At 41.2% G+C, this 14651-nt stretch overlaps 1 protein-coding gene across 9 annotated transcripts in view; it reads right to left on the bottom strand.

The window, feature by feature from the left end:
- The window catches only part of HDAC4 (histone deacetylase 4), a 231084-nt gene that overhangs the window by 214902 nt on the left and 1531 nt on the right, over window positions 1-14651 (bottom strand). The window lies entirely within an intron of this gene.

The following is a 14651-nucleotide window of genomic DNA, read 5'->3' as shown; positions in this document are numbered from 1 at the left end:
TCTGAACTTCTTGTTCCTTCTGACAAAGAATCAAAATTACTGGTCACTAGCTCTGCCTAACCCATCTGGTCTACCAGCATAAAATAGCTGAGTACATGTCTCATCAATCACTGTTAATTACTTAATTAACTTGGAAAAAAGAATATTGACTTTTTTTAAAGAACAAACATTGTTTAAAGTTAGTCTAGTGGGTTTTTTTTTTAATTGAATGCTGATTACCAAAAGAAAATAATTTAGTCTGAACACTAAAGCAACCGTGTCACATAACTCCTGCAATTCTTTTGTCTAGTAAAACATTTCCCCAAGTTTCTCTTGGAACTGACATTACAATTCTAGTTTTAACCAGCATTAAGTTTAACCAGAAACTTCGTTATGCATGTTCTCAAACACTCGATGTTAACCGCACTGCCATTCCCACCGACTACCACCCTGCTTTTTAAGTTCTGACCTTTTGCAGAAAAGAAACATGCCTCAAGGTCTCCACAAACAAGTTGCATCATTTTCAAGTAGACATTTAGCCCTCTGCTGTTTGCTGCAAAACAGCAACACAGAAAGAGAGATATTACAACAGTTTGTGCTTTTTTAGTCCGCAACACAGATACCCAAATTTTTTTGGCATGGGGAAAAAAAGTAAAAAAGAAATCCAAATGTGTTTTATTACTTCTTTCATACACTGAGTGCTAATACTGTTCCCAAAACACGGCACTTCTCACAGCAATGCAGTTAATTCAGAGCCTGGTCCTCCTGGACTTGTGGTGTCACTCTTCCATTTCTCCTTTTAATGTACGTGTTTTCCTACAGCCAAACAACGTTACAGCATATAACTGTAGCGCATTATGTATTTGTTTGTCTTCTTACTTGTAGGGTCTTAACCAGGCCATCACTTAAACCAAAGTTCTATATACGAGCATAAAGAATATTGCATTAAAAAGGAAAAAAAAAAAAAAAAACCACCACCCACACAACAACTTTGCCTTTAAAGTGCAATATAACTTTTTTTTTTTAATTATTTGTTGGGAAAACCTCTTCTCCTGTTATCAGCAGCATATGTAAAGTGATGCTGACATACACCTGTAAAAGCGTGACAGAGCTGACAGTCAAACACCAAAATCCAGATAACTGATAGAATATTAAAAGCTAAGTCGACATTTATTTTTTGCCACGTAAAGAATTTTAAATGGTGGCTAGATTTTTGTTCTTTAAATGATATGTGATATGTTTGCAGTGATTATTATTTTTTTTTCCTTTTGGAAAAATCCAGAGAACCCCTTTTGCTAACACAGGTTGCTTTGGGATGGAGGTTTCCCAGCCCTCGGGACACGGAGCAGCCCTGGGCACCTCCGCGGTCCCCAGATTATCTGCCAGAGCGCAAATCTGCTGGTAACTGAACAGGCGACAATCCCCATGGGAAGCTGACACAAACGTATATGCCTTTACATTCACGGGGGTTCCAGGTTTTCCCCTCACTCCATTCTTAAATTACAAGTCACGCTCCCAAACCACAAACACGGCTGGAATAGAAAATAAGCTCAATCGCCAGAAAAATGTAAATTCCTATGTTGAAACACTCTAAGTAGGGTTAAATCTGTAATGACCAATATCATCCTTTAATAAAAACTAGAATAGTTTGTCAAATATTTCAAAATTGCAGCTGACAAGCAAGAAAAGCAAGGAAGGAACAAATGACATTACTCATACTTCAGCGGGTTTGGGCTTGGTTTTTATTTATTTGTTTTATAACACCATCAAGCAAAAAAAGGACAAAACCCTTTAAGCAGCACTTGCAGGTCACCTTTAGAGACAGAAGCCATCAAACTTTTGAGAGTTCATTGACCAGGTGTTGCTTCCAACACCAGGGCTGTCTTTTAACCCGGGGTGAAGGAAGAGCCCCATTTACTTTATGATTTAGACCACATTTTATATAGCCCATTTTGTCTCCTTGCACAACATGAACACAGCAAGACAAACTGGAATTGTTTCTTGAAATACGAAAAGCGGATTGTAAAGCCACATGAACTGGGACATATTTCAAGGACTGATACAGTATCTGCTATAAGGGGGTTTTTTCGGTAGATTTTAAAACTCTGTCAGGCACCAGCTGAAGAGACTTCAACTCTGTATCCTCAAGGAAGCCTTACAGCCCCAGCTTAAATACTCAACAATTCCCATTCTGTTAACTTTCTATGATCTAGACTAAAATTTATTTTGCCATTTACAGCTTTACACATTAAACAGCATGGATAAAATATTCTTCCCTGTAAGGCATTCCTCTTTCAGGGTAGGAGTCAAGTGAAGTAATTTAAACCTGGTTTTGTCCATCTTCAGCCTTCTCTCCGTTATTAAAACATCATAGGCCAAACTTTAGGGTCTTTTATTCACTCTCCTAGATTTTGCACCTTTGCATGCTCCCAAATATCCTCCTGAAAAGTTCACGCTAACATTTTTGGCTACCACACAAGGAGGAATTGCTCGGCTTCCAAGATGAGCGGCCACGAGCCACCGAAGTTCTGCTGTGCAGAATCTCCTTTCGCTTTATCCCCTGATACTTGCAACGCTTCAAAATAAATCAACAGGAGGGAATTCAAGATACTTCCAAAATCTTTGGGTTTGTTGTTTTTAAATGTTGATCTGCACGAATCTTCTTTATCATTATGTTCATGGTAACGCAAGTTACATTATGCCAGAGGAAAAAAAAATGGCCTGATAGCCAATGCTGGCAACCACCTTTCTGTAGGAAATCAGTGAAAATGCAAAGAGCTACAGTGCACTACAAAAGACAACTTCTCTGCATTTCAGTCACCTCTGAAAATTTACATTTCGGCACCAATTTTAAATTCGAGCAACAGTACGCAGCCGCTTGCAAAGCAAACGTGCCTCCCTGTTACCTCAAAACATGCAAAGTGTCCTCCAAGGCTGGGGTGGGGGAAGGAGATTGTTAAGATTTTTTTCCTGCAATGGAATTGGGAGATAAGATCAAGTGAAAAGGAGCAGAGGCTGCTGACATATCTAGATGCACAGAAGCCAGTAAATATGCAAAGAGGCAGCCATTTCCACCAAGAATGCAAGAATCCACTGCCATTCTGCTAAAATATATTGCATTAAAGCGAGAGACGAGTCCAGCACGGAACAATACAGAAGAGTTCTTTTGGCCAAGACAGCTTTACTTCTCATTCAAGGAAATGCCAAACAAAGGTTTCTATCCAAAAAAATGGCTTAACTTTGAATAGCACAGTATTTATAATAACTCTGGACATCTACCTTTTACCAGTCTAATTTGGAAGTACTATAACAAAAAAACTCTTCATAAAGCTGTAAACCACTCTGAAAACGCTGCATCAATTACCAGTTACAAACCCTCCCACAAAACAGGAAAGAGTTTGTTGCCCAGAAGTCACAAACAGCAAATTTCACGCAAGATTTCAGGGAGAGGAGAAAATAAAGGCTATATCAACCACACATTCCCAAAGACAGATATTGCAGAACATGAACTGAAGTTTCCGTGACTTGATAGCAGATGATAAACTTAGTTGTCAAAAGCTGTTTCAAAAGGCAATACTTGGACACCCATCTGTTGTCCTTGAAGTTTTGAGAGGGAGACACACCAAGCAGAAACATATATATATGAAAATATGAACTACACATGAATTATTTATATTTATATGAAATACATGTATGTGAAATAAATATATACATATGAAGACACCAGAGCCAAAGAAAGCATTTCTTATTTTCATTTTCTTTTATATGCCTACCACCTCTGAATCAGAGAGACCAGCTCAAAGGCCAGTGCTGGATATAGCCTGGGACATGCATTTTGCACATTTCATAAGCAAGAGCAAAAGCAGCTCTTCCCTGCCATGGCAGGGATCGAACTCGGCTTCAGTAACTTATTTCATTCAACAAGCCTGCTTCCTAAAAGAAGAAAAAAAAAGTACTCCAACCAGGATATCTGCTTGACAGCCCTTGGCTTTTCTTCTGAGACAAAGTACATGGCGAAGTCAGCAACCTAACAAGCACAGAGAAGTTCAGCAACTATCAGTATCAAAAAATAAGTACATACAAAAGCTAGGAAGATGTAAAAAAATCCCCAGACCTTTCCAGGATGAATAAGCTTCCTACAGATGGCACAATACAACAGAAACAATTTACCCAGAGATATAAGCAACTGCAGAGATTTAAGCAAGCTACAACTGTCCAAAAGCAGGACTTGCAGTGAGGATTCAGATATTACCACTTGCAGGAAACCATCTCTAGATCTCCCCACACCTGTGGTAAACGTAACAGATAGCAATTTAACAAGAGATCACCCAGCAAAACTCACAGCGCTGAAGCTCCTGAAGAAAGGTTGCGACAAAGCGATTGCAAAATGCCAGACTGTTACAAGCCTACGGTCAATCCGTGCTCTCTCCATCCCAGGCACCGCATTGGGAACCAGTTCCCTGCTGCCCAGAAAGCAGGTGGTGACAATTCCCTGCGGTCCTTCTCATTCCTTAGTCCTGCACCTGCGTGAAAACAGTCCCACCTTTCCCTATGTTTGCTTGAATTTCACACCCACACCTCTTGGTTGGCTACAGCATGTGCCCAGAGTTCAGTTATCTGTATTCAGAGCCTGTGATAATTTAGATTTTCATTGCCGGTGTTAAGAACGAGCCTCAGAGCTATACACTGAGGCCCTGGAATTTAAATATACGATAACACTGTAAATAAAAGGAAACAAATTCCTAAAGGAAAACCTTTTCACATGCCAGATCAGTTCCCAATAGTAACTGTTCAGCTTTGACAAGAGATAAATATTTACAGTCTAGAACAGAGAACACCTTGTGTTGCAATACTAGGAATGCAAGCCTCATCAGTCCCCGGCACACTTAAGAGGTTATTTTGATTTTATTTTTTTAAACAATCTGAGTACTTAGAAGCACACACGTTAGTCTGCTCATTTACACCACCAAAATGAAAAACTGAAGGTAGTCGCACAGAGAAATTGTCAAACATACTGAATCCAGAACAGATTTTCACAAAAGGAGACCTCATCCCCCAGGGAATGTAGACGGTTTACAGCAAAAGTCTAAATTATTGCCAAGAATGTGGTGCTTGTTTTTTATTTCTGTTATTTAAACATAGCCTAACTTGCTCTTTAAAGTTGCTGTAGCGAATGCAGACACTGGAGATTTTTCTGGCTGGGGCAAAAAGGCAGCAAGGAGGATGAGACATCCATACCAACCTCCTCGGACTGGGGTGGGTACCACGCTGGGAATAACCCTCGGTAGAAGAACAGAAAGCTCAGGCTCCAGTTTGCTGGGCTATCTCACAGCTCCCAACCTCCCGGCTTGATCAGCTCCTTCCAGCAAAGGAAAGAATGTGGGGAATGTCATTCATAATGGCACTTGGGAAGACCTAGGAATTGCAAGTATACAATAACTGGATATCCTTCTCATGAGGAAGGCTGATAAGCCCCATGCAAAGAAGATGCTCTAACTTCTAGCATTAGGCAGCCGCGTCTCAAGTTGCGTGGGTTTTCTGCCGTTTTAAATGAGGTAAATACCTAATTAAACACGAACGCAATTTTCCTTATGCTGCCTATGCAGTCCTAACTCAAATTTCCAACAGTCCCTGCACAAGGACAGCCCGGTTTAGCTACTACACTACAGGAGTGTAAAATTCCTCACCCAATTGCTATTTGGGAGTTTATAGCATGTACCCTTTGAAGTGTGGCAGTCCAGCCACCAGTACACTTATGGAAGAGGTCGATGTCTATCTCAGAGTCTCAGTTTTCTTACTTCCTTCTCCTCTTACAATGGAATTATTACCTTGCGCAGAACTTTCCTGCCTGGACCTCGCTCACGCCACGGTTAGCATTACTACACGGTACCATCTCCACGATCAGCCAAGCGAGCTGCCTTATGTTCTGCGCACGAGTTCTTCATTTGCTCCCCTGCCTTCAGCATCCCTGTATGGCAGTTTATTTTTAGACCAGCATTTTTATAGCAAAGACCAGAAAACCGCACACTTTCAGTGCCAAACTGAATTCAGCTGAGATTTCTAATACTGTCAATAATTGACGTTAAGGACGCTTTAGTTTCACGGTCACTGACAATTGCCCAAAAGTAACTCATACCATTCACCTCTCCATCAAAAGAATGGACTGTGCTCTGTTTTTTCATGCACGTGCAAGCATTCTGCACTGAGAACGGTTTGATGTTCCCCCATAAAGAGAACACCAGGTATCTTTACACTTGCAGTGCCACAAACCAGACACAAGGATCAGACTAATCAGGTACCAACACCACCTATTTCTGTTTACAAAGCAAAACCTAGTACAGGAAACATCAGCAAAAGATACTCACATACAGCCACAGAGGTGAACAAGACCATGTAATCTGTGTAAATCTACCGAAAACCACCAGAGATTTCTCATAAAACTGCATAGTAAAAGTCTTTCCTATTTTCAACGATTCATGGTGTGTGCTCATGGACAAGATTCCTACTTAAACAGTCATCTTCTTCGAGGTATACTGTACACAGAGTTCAGTTTGCCCTGAAATCACATCAATAAGTACATCAAAATAAGCCTTTTCATCTACTGATCCAGAAGTATCGAAATCTTCTGCACTGTGCCAGGTTCGATAATTTACCATGTAAAAGAGCACCATTCTCTGTCGCACGTTCGTAGTTTTTGCGGATCTTCAAGCAAGAAATTCTTTTCCTAACGCTAAGATTTCCACTCACGATTACGATTAAGCCCACCATCGAACGCCCCACTCAAAGCACAGGGAGCAGATGAGGCGGCAGCCCGTCCCCAGTGCAGTGCGAAACACCAGCTTCCGTACAGGGATGACAAAAAGCCAACAGAAAGACAACTGAGTACAGACCCCAACAAGGCATTCGATATGGAATAAGTATCCTGCTGTTCACTTCTAGTCTTCTCTCTCCTCCCTTGACCATGGCTAAAAATCCTATGAGAGGCCATCTTCACTCAAATGCCTCCTTCAGCCTCCACCAGGTAAGATTTGGGGGAAATAAATAAGTAAACACAATTTTCTCCCAAGCAAAGCGCTGCCATTAGATTCAAACAGAAAAATCAATCTCGGACAGACGTGCACAACAGAATCCATATAGAAAATAATTTTTTTAGGAGGCTCGTGCACGTCAAGTAGGTGAAGAAAAACTGAAATGCAAATGGAGATCACTGTAGCCAATTTCTGTTGCAGTCCACTGGAAGGATCAGTTACTCAGCAGGATATCTAACACTAGATTCAAACACACCTGGCTGCATGTGGCCTCTTCCATCTTGCTTTCCTTCCCTCTTCATCACAGAATAAAGACAAGACACAAGGTTCTGAGCATATTCACTACCAAACACATCTGGGCCTTGCTCCATCACACTGCCATTGAATAAGAACAGCAGCAACAGAACTAAACTTGGAGAACTTGAGTTAATTAGTGACAGTAATCATCCCCTACAGCAGAGGTGAGGTTTACAGAAACCCAGGGGTTGGTTTGTTGACTAACAGCAGAAAACAGCAGCAACAGCCCAGGCTTTCTGCTTTGCACATGGAGCAAGAACGGGCTGTGCTTGGCACCAACCCAGTAAAGATGCTGTTAGCATCATACAGAACCGTGTCTTTCACTGCCCCTGAAGACGCTACAGTAGCACAAACCAAACTCGGAAACTGCATCGTCTCCTTGGGAAGGCAGCAGGAAAACTGCATTTCACGGCTTTTCTGCCTTCTTCAGTTTTATTAGAATTGCCATCATTCATCCCATCCAACACGACCCCTGCAAGAAACATGACCCGATATCTTCAGGGATATTCCAGAAAGATACCTGTGTTCCCTTTTTCCCCAAATGGTCTGAAGAAACAAGCCAGGCTTTCCCCACAGGGTGAATGTCCCGCTGTGCTGCAAGAGGCCAACCTGTGTCAGGGTCCTACAATCTTGTTCATACCATCACTTGGAGAAGTCTCCTCCAGATTCAGCCAAAGCACTGGGTACGGCATTTTTAGGGGTTTTTTTAAAGTCCATGCTGGATGGAGAAGCAACTCTTTTTGTTTGAAGAAACAAGTTCCGTCTATGCGGTGCTTTAAAATACAATCCGGCCTGCAGGAAAGCTCAGTTTTACCTACAAATTCTCCTCCTAGGACCCCTCTTGCCTGACCATCTGCACCACAGGTCTTCCCTTTCCACTGGTCCTTGAGAATTAAATAAACTTTACATCCTTACTTGTTTGCAGTTTGAGCCACCGCATGCAAAGCCAAGGCCAATAGCCCATCTTGCATCTCAACCCACCTCCTTCCCAACTCACCAAAATTCACAAATAGCTGCCCCACTCCTGCTGTGTTTCCAGGGTGGAGATTCTTCCCTTCTCACTGCCCTGAGCTACCGAGCTCTCAGGGTTAAACCTCACAGACTATTCCATTTTTCAGAATCCTCCTCACTTTAAAAGTGTTAATAATGCAGCTTTTCTTCGCTTAACACTTCACTTTTGTACACATTATTCGAGCAGAAAAGCAAATATCACTGCTCTACATTTCATATGAACCTGCAGCAAGCAGGCAGGACATTTGTTTTGCTCACTGCAAAAACTACATGTATTCAGGATTTTAACAGATTCTGGAACAAACACTAACAAAAACTAGATAACTGCAGCTCCCATGGGGAAAAATGTAACTTTCCTAATACTTTGAACAACATGCCTTTTCTGAATACTTGTTGGGAACGGCACACACCAGAATTAATTCATTGTTTCAGGATGACATTTTGGATCCTTTTCTTGGAGCGACGCACACAAGACGGAAAGTTTTGTCAACACAACACCAGAACTTGAACGTTTTTCTACTGAGCAAATGCAACATAAGCTGTTTTAGCATATTAGGAAAACGCAACACAGTGCAAGCACGCTGACTAGAGATAACGTTGTGAAAGCTACAGGTTTTTATGGAAATAAAATGAAAACTCAAATGGGAAGACAACCTGGAAAACACGCAGGAAACCGCGGACAGTGTAATGTGCTCACCTACCTTTAATCCTGAAGAGCAAATTTGAATAACTGTTTATTCGACGTGAAACGCTCAAAGACATTAGTGCAGATGCAGGTGTGATGCTGCATCTTCCTACCAGCATCCTCCCGTGCAACCGTGGAGGGGACAAAGCAGCACGTCGGGCAAGTGTGACACCCTACAAAACCACGCACACCAGTACTAGTGACAGGTCGGTTATGAATAACCGCTATTCCTCAAATTTCAGCGAGCGCAAATTGTATCGGCAAACTAATGCTGTCGTGCGCGTTTGACAAATGGAATTTTATTTTACATAGAGCAAGTCACAGTATACTAATGTTCACAGAATTTAACAGTAATTAAGCCTTACTGACAGACACCTCATTAAAGCAACAGTTCTTCAGAAAAATTAATAAAATTAATTATTTCCTACGTGGGAAATATCAAAATTCTTCACTATTCATAAAAGATAAATGGAGTTAAGTTCAACTGGATGTCAGTGCTCACTAGAATGAGTGACAAGCTTAAAAAGATCACTTAAAACAAGACATTGTTACGTTGCTAGTGCCCAATCCGAGATGTTAATCTCCTATACATTATTTTATCCTATGATTGCAAAAAACCAAAACCCTTACAATACAACTCTTCATCCTCCAGCTCCTCCCAACACCTCACTGGTCTTTTCTGGTCCTCAACCAAACTAAATGGCTGTCTCAGAGTGAAAAAAAAAAAAATAAATAAAATAAACCTAAACTTGACCAAAGCAGAAAGAGGTTTCTTACTAGCCTAAGATCCAATTTTGAAATGGTAGTGTTTGGGTTTTCAGGCAGTTCTTGTGCGGGGAACAAAGGCTGCACCATTTGATGAGGGCAGATGGCTGAGTGTGCCCGTGACCACAAGTCAACACACACTCCTCTGCACTAGTACATGGCAGTTTGAAGCAGATTTTAATCAAACTTTTCTGAGGTAGCAGCCAATAGGAAAACATGAAGGAAAAAAAAAAATGAAGTTGATCAAGATGTGCCCAGTAATGAATGCCATGAAAAAAAAAAAAAAAAAGCCTGAATTTTTATAGAGGAAGGCCAAGCTGCAATTCCTTGCAAAGAAAAAACCACAGAAGCTTTCCAAGAGATTTTATAGGTTTTTTCCTAATTGTTCCCTTTTTTCGACATCATTATGCAACCTCTGTGTGCTTTCCTGCTTCTCTACCCCCCTTCTTTTACCCATTCCCCCTCCTCTCCCGACTTCTACATTTTGTGAGGCAGCTCCTGTAAGACAGCCAGAAACACAGCGCATATTTGTCTCTTCTCCTCCTCTCGGTTTAAACTGCCCAAGTCTTTCCGGTGAAGCAGCGTTGCCCAAAATCTGCTTGCTATTCAAGCAGCCCTGGCAATGACAAGCATCACTTCATGAATCATCTGTTATATATTGCCTTATCAACACGGTCCACTGCAGGACAAAGCAAACCTGGCCCACTCCAGGTTTTTTTTTTTTGCATAACGCAATCAAAATGCAAGTGGTATTAATTACTAGCGCGGCCTGTGAAGTTCCCTCATCCAAGGACTCAAATATTGAGACAACATATGAGACAATCTAAATCAAATCAAAACGCTAAGACACGTTTCCTCCCCCACCACACACAACTTTAAATTTTTAGGAGACTGTTTACCCCTTTTACTAGGTAACAATATCGCCACATTTCTAATTATTAAAGCAGACAGCTTTAGTGTTTCTGCTGTTTCTCAGCTTAAACAATTTGAGGTAAAACCACATATTTTCATGTTTGGTTTTTTTTTTCTCCCCTACCCAGACCTCTGAGATCAGCAAGTAAGCTGAAGAGAACCAGGTTCCTTTCATTGCTTGGACCTGAGGAAACTTGAAGCAAAGGTAAATGGAAAACAAAAGCTATCCATGAGGTAAGTAGGCTCAGAACTGAAAAGGAATTTGGAATTCAGTGACAAGACACATCCTGGTCAGCTTCGCCGTCCAGTACAAGTTTTTACAAAAGCACAAACTCAAAGGATTCCAGAAGGAGTCCGATAAAATTTAAACCAAATGGCTAGCCTTGTAGACTAGATACCAGGATTGAAAAAGATTACAGAAAAGCAATGGGATAACTGGAAACAAGCTAAAGGTAAACTGGAAGAGCAATGAAGATGACACCAGCAAAGAAGAAATCCAGAAGAGTTGAGAATATTTGGTAAATTTTTAATGAATGTCATTACCAGTGTCCAAATAACACGTCCAATTAATATTTCTCTGAGGTTTGTGACAAGCTTTGCCTTTTGGAACAGGCTAGCAAATAAACTATTCTAGTAATATTAGTATGTGCGCTCAACCACAGATGAAAGACAACGAAAAATATGGTCCCCAAGGGTTTGGGGCCTTATAGTATGCATATATATATACACACACACAATGCCAAGGAGTGTTTATTTCCAGTAAATACAAATGCATTCAACATCAAGGAGCGCAGTACAATCACTTCTTTAACTGGAAGAGGACATCAAAGAAATGTTTTAACCCCAAGATAACATTGGCACAGCTGGGCCACACGCATTCTGATTTTCAAACCCTGAAGAGAACGTCACGTTAACGCGCACTTACGCCACTTAACCCCGACAGCCACATGCTACCCTGGAGAAAATACGAGGACAACCAGTTACGGTGACCTTACAAAGGCACAGCATGGCACACAAGCATTAGAGGAAAGCTTCAAGCAATCAACAGTGCCAAAAATGAAGACCGTAGTCTTTCTGTGGAGCATGCCCAATATTTAGCTGATCTAGAACATAAAACACCCCACATTAAATTGCCAGTTTGCTCTCCTTAAGGTAAGGCTGCACAACAAGTTTTAAGAGACACTCAATATACCAACTCCTCTTAGCACAAGTTATTTGATAAACACATTTGTGAGCAATCCATTGTAAAAGCTCTTGCCTATTCTCAGCTCTGGAAGATGAAAGAAATTTGGCCTAGAATATTTGTCCCTATCATGTACTACGTATTGGTGGCAAGTTTTTGTCTCAACACTTTGTTTTAAATGTGTTTGGGCACATTCATGTATAGAAAGTCCATAGCTTCCTCAGATTTGAAACGTACGAATGATCGCAGAGGGCAAGTTTCAGGCATTGCACCAAGTTTCTGCATCCCAGATACACCTTATGATGGCTTTAAAAACTCTTATTCCCCTGAAAGCACAAAGCCATTTCAAAAAGAGACTAAGAAGGCAATTTAATCTAAAACTATGGACTCCTGCTCAATTTTAACCTTTATTTTTAGCAAGTCCTACTCCTCACCCTTGTAGGTCAACATGTGATTTAGGGTTGGAGACTGAGATCAAATCCACCTTTCCAGCTCCTGGGCCTCCACCTTTGTCCATGGTAGAATGCAACGAGAAGAACGAGCACTCACCATGGGAGCAGAAAATCACACTTGCTCAAGCTGCTGCTTTTGAGGGATGTGCAAGCCACGTGGCAGGCAAGCTATCTGCTCATGGTGAAAGCAGAAAAACCAGATGGGTTGGACAGAGCTTCCTTCCAAAACCATCCAGAACCTAACACAGGTCCATGGGACCTGCAAACCTTTCCCAATCCAGACACTCCAAGGGTTCGGGAAGCAGACTGGAGTTCACGGCACTGAAGATCTGGGCAAAATGCATTAACTTCTTCAAGACAACCCATGCAATCTAAATATTTCTTATCAGCTCCTGTTACTAGGTAACATCTTCAGACATTCAACAACCTGCAGGTCTCTATAAACACACCTAGTTAAAAAAAATAATAATAAAAACCAAACTCATTTTAAGTGCGTTGCTGTTTTTCCCTTTTCTACATTAATGGGATGCTGCCTGTGAAACACCAGCACAGCAAAGCAGAAAGCTGCATCTTGACCAATACAAAGATGAACATATGCAAGAAACTACTTGTTCGGTTTTATTCTGTTTGCTAGTAAGTCACCACCAAAAGGCAAGCAATAAATGAAACTAATTTCCACTAAGGAGTTCACCCGCGTCGCACATTGGGACCTTGGTGTCTCCTCACCCTGGGGTGCTGGACGCTCCCTGAGCTTCTCCAGAACTTATTCACCGCTCTCTCTTGGTGCCAACCACAAGTTCAGTAGCTCACACCTGCCAGTTTTCCTCTACTTTAGGACAGCCCGCTGGACATGGCACTGCCTGAACACAGACTGTTCAACAAACATTTCTCCCAAAGGAATAAAAGCTTTCGTGCCATACGTCTGCTGTTCCTTCATGCCTCCATCCCATTCGGTAATGACAAATTCCTCTGGTATTCTGAGGTAATTTTCAAAATGCATTTCATGCATTTTCTAATCGGTTCAACTTTCTAAAGCCAACTCCTGAAGCAAAACCAAGGAAATTATAAGATAGCAAAGTTAAGTTTTAAACATTTCAGGATTTTTGGATTCTTTTTTTATCTTAAGTTCGGACAACCAAGGGCACAGCTTAATATCAGCAAGGGAAAAATCTGTCAGATGCGCATGCTAAAACATGCCGACCAAAAACGAAGTATATAATCCTGGAAAGCCACGTCTTACGCATTTTGCTTTATACAGAAAATCTGCAGTCGCTAAAACTTACTCTAACTGGGTGGCATTTTACATTTCCAAATGTAATTGAGTGAACATGTTGCCATGGTTACAGTAGGATTCTGCAATAACTTTGTTGCCTTGTAATTGCTGTATATTTGTATACCAGCAGCTGAGCTTTCTTAATTCAATGCCCTCTTAACTCTTTCAGAGAGGCTGCAGAGCGACAACAGCAGCTTTTAGACTGAAAACTCCATACAGCAGCGGTGGAAACATCAGAAACGATTAAAACTCAGTGCCGCGACAGACTGCATTAAAAAAAAAAAAAAAGAAAAAGAAACCTTGCCAAGAACCAGATTATTATATAAACTTCAGAGCTCCTTAGCTTTTAAAAATGTTGCCGTTAAGAAAAAAAAAAGTCCAATTCAGATAATTAACTCCAGGTAGCTTTTGGCAACAACCGAAAGCACTTTGACAGCAGCAAATACAGCGCAAGTCCCATTTATTGACAGTACATAATACCAGTAAATCAAAATGCATTGGCAAGGGGATTATTCACTCAACGGTGAAATTCGCTGTAGCACAGAGGGCCAAAATAATACTTGCTCCATCTTTTCAGGCTCAAATTAGCATTATGAAGAGAACAGAATACAGCTGTTGGGAAAAAAAAAAGCATGAAATAAAGCTGCCTGGATATTCCTTTAGAGAAGAAATCGAGAACACGGGAGAGCATCTATAGCCCGCTCCAGCACCCTGAGCTGCACGCCCCATCCCAGATTTACAGCGATTTTTCACATCCTGAATCCACCCACACCTTTCCAACACAGATCCCACTTCTTAGGAACATTTTTAGAGCTGCAATCCAGCCTGGAATATCAAGCAAGCCTGTAACATGAAATCTGCTCTCATAGCCAGATAACAAGCATTTGCAGTGACAAGCCTAATTTATGCAAATCTTCCAGAGCCGGCTATTGACAAGCAAACAACCACCAAAAATAAAAACCTTACACTATCATGAAATGCCTGCACCAAAACATTACGCAAATGTTTTCAATAAAGGGCAGGTTTACCTCCCTTTAAATGGTTCGCAGCACCGAGCTAAAATGTC

Source organism: Caloenas nicobarica, chromosome 6 (genome assembly GCF_036013445.1).
Source record: "Caloenas nicobarica isolate bCalNic1 chromosome 6, bCalNic1.hap1, whole genome shotgun sequence".
Taxonomy (NCBI): Eukaryota; Metazoa; Chordata; class Aves; order Columbiformes; family Columbidae; genus Caloenas; species Caloenas nicobarica.
This window is presented reverse-complemented; position numbering and strand designations above follow the sequence as displayed.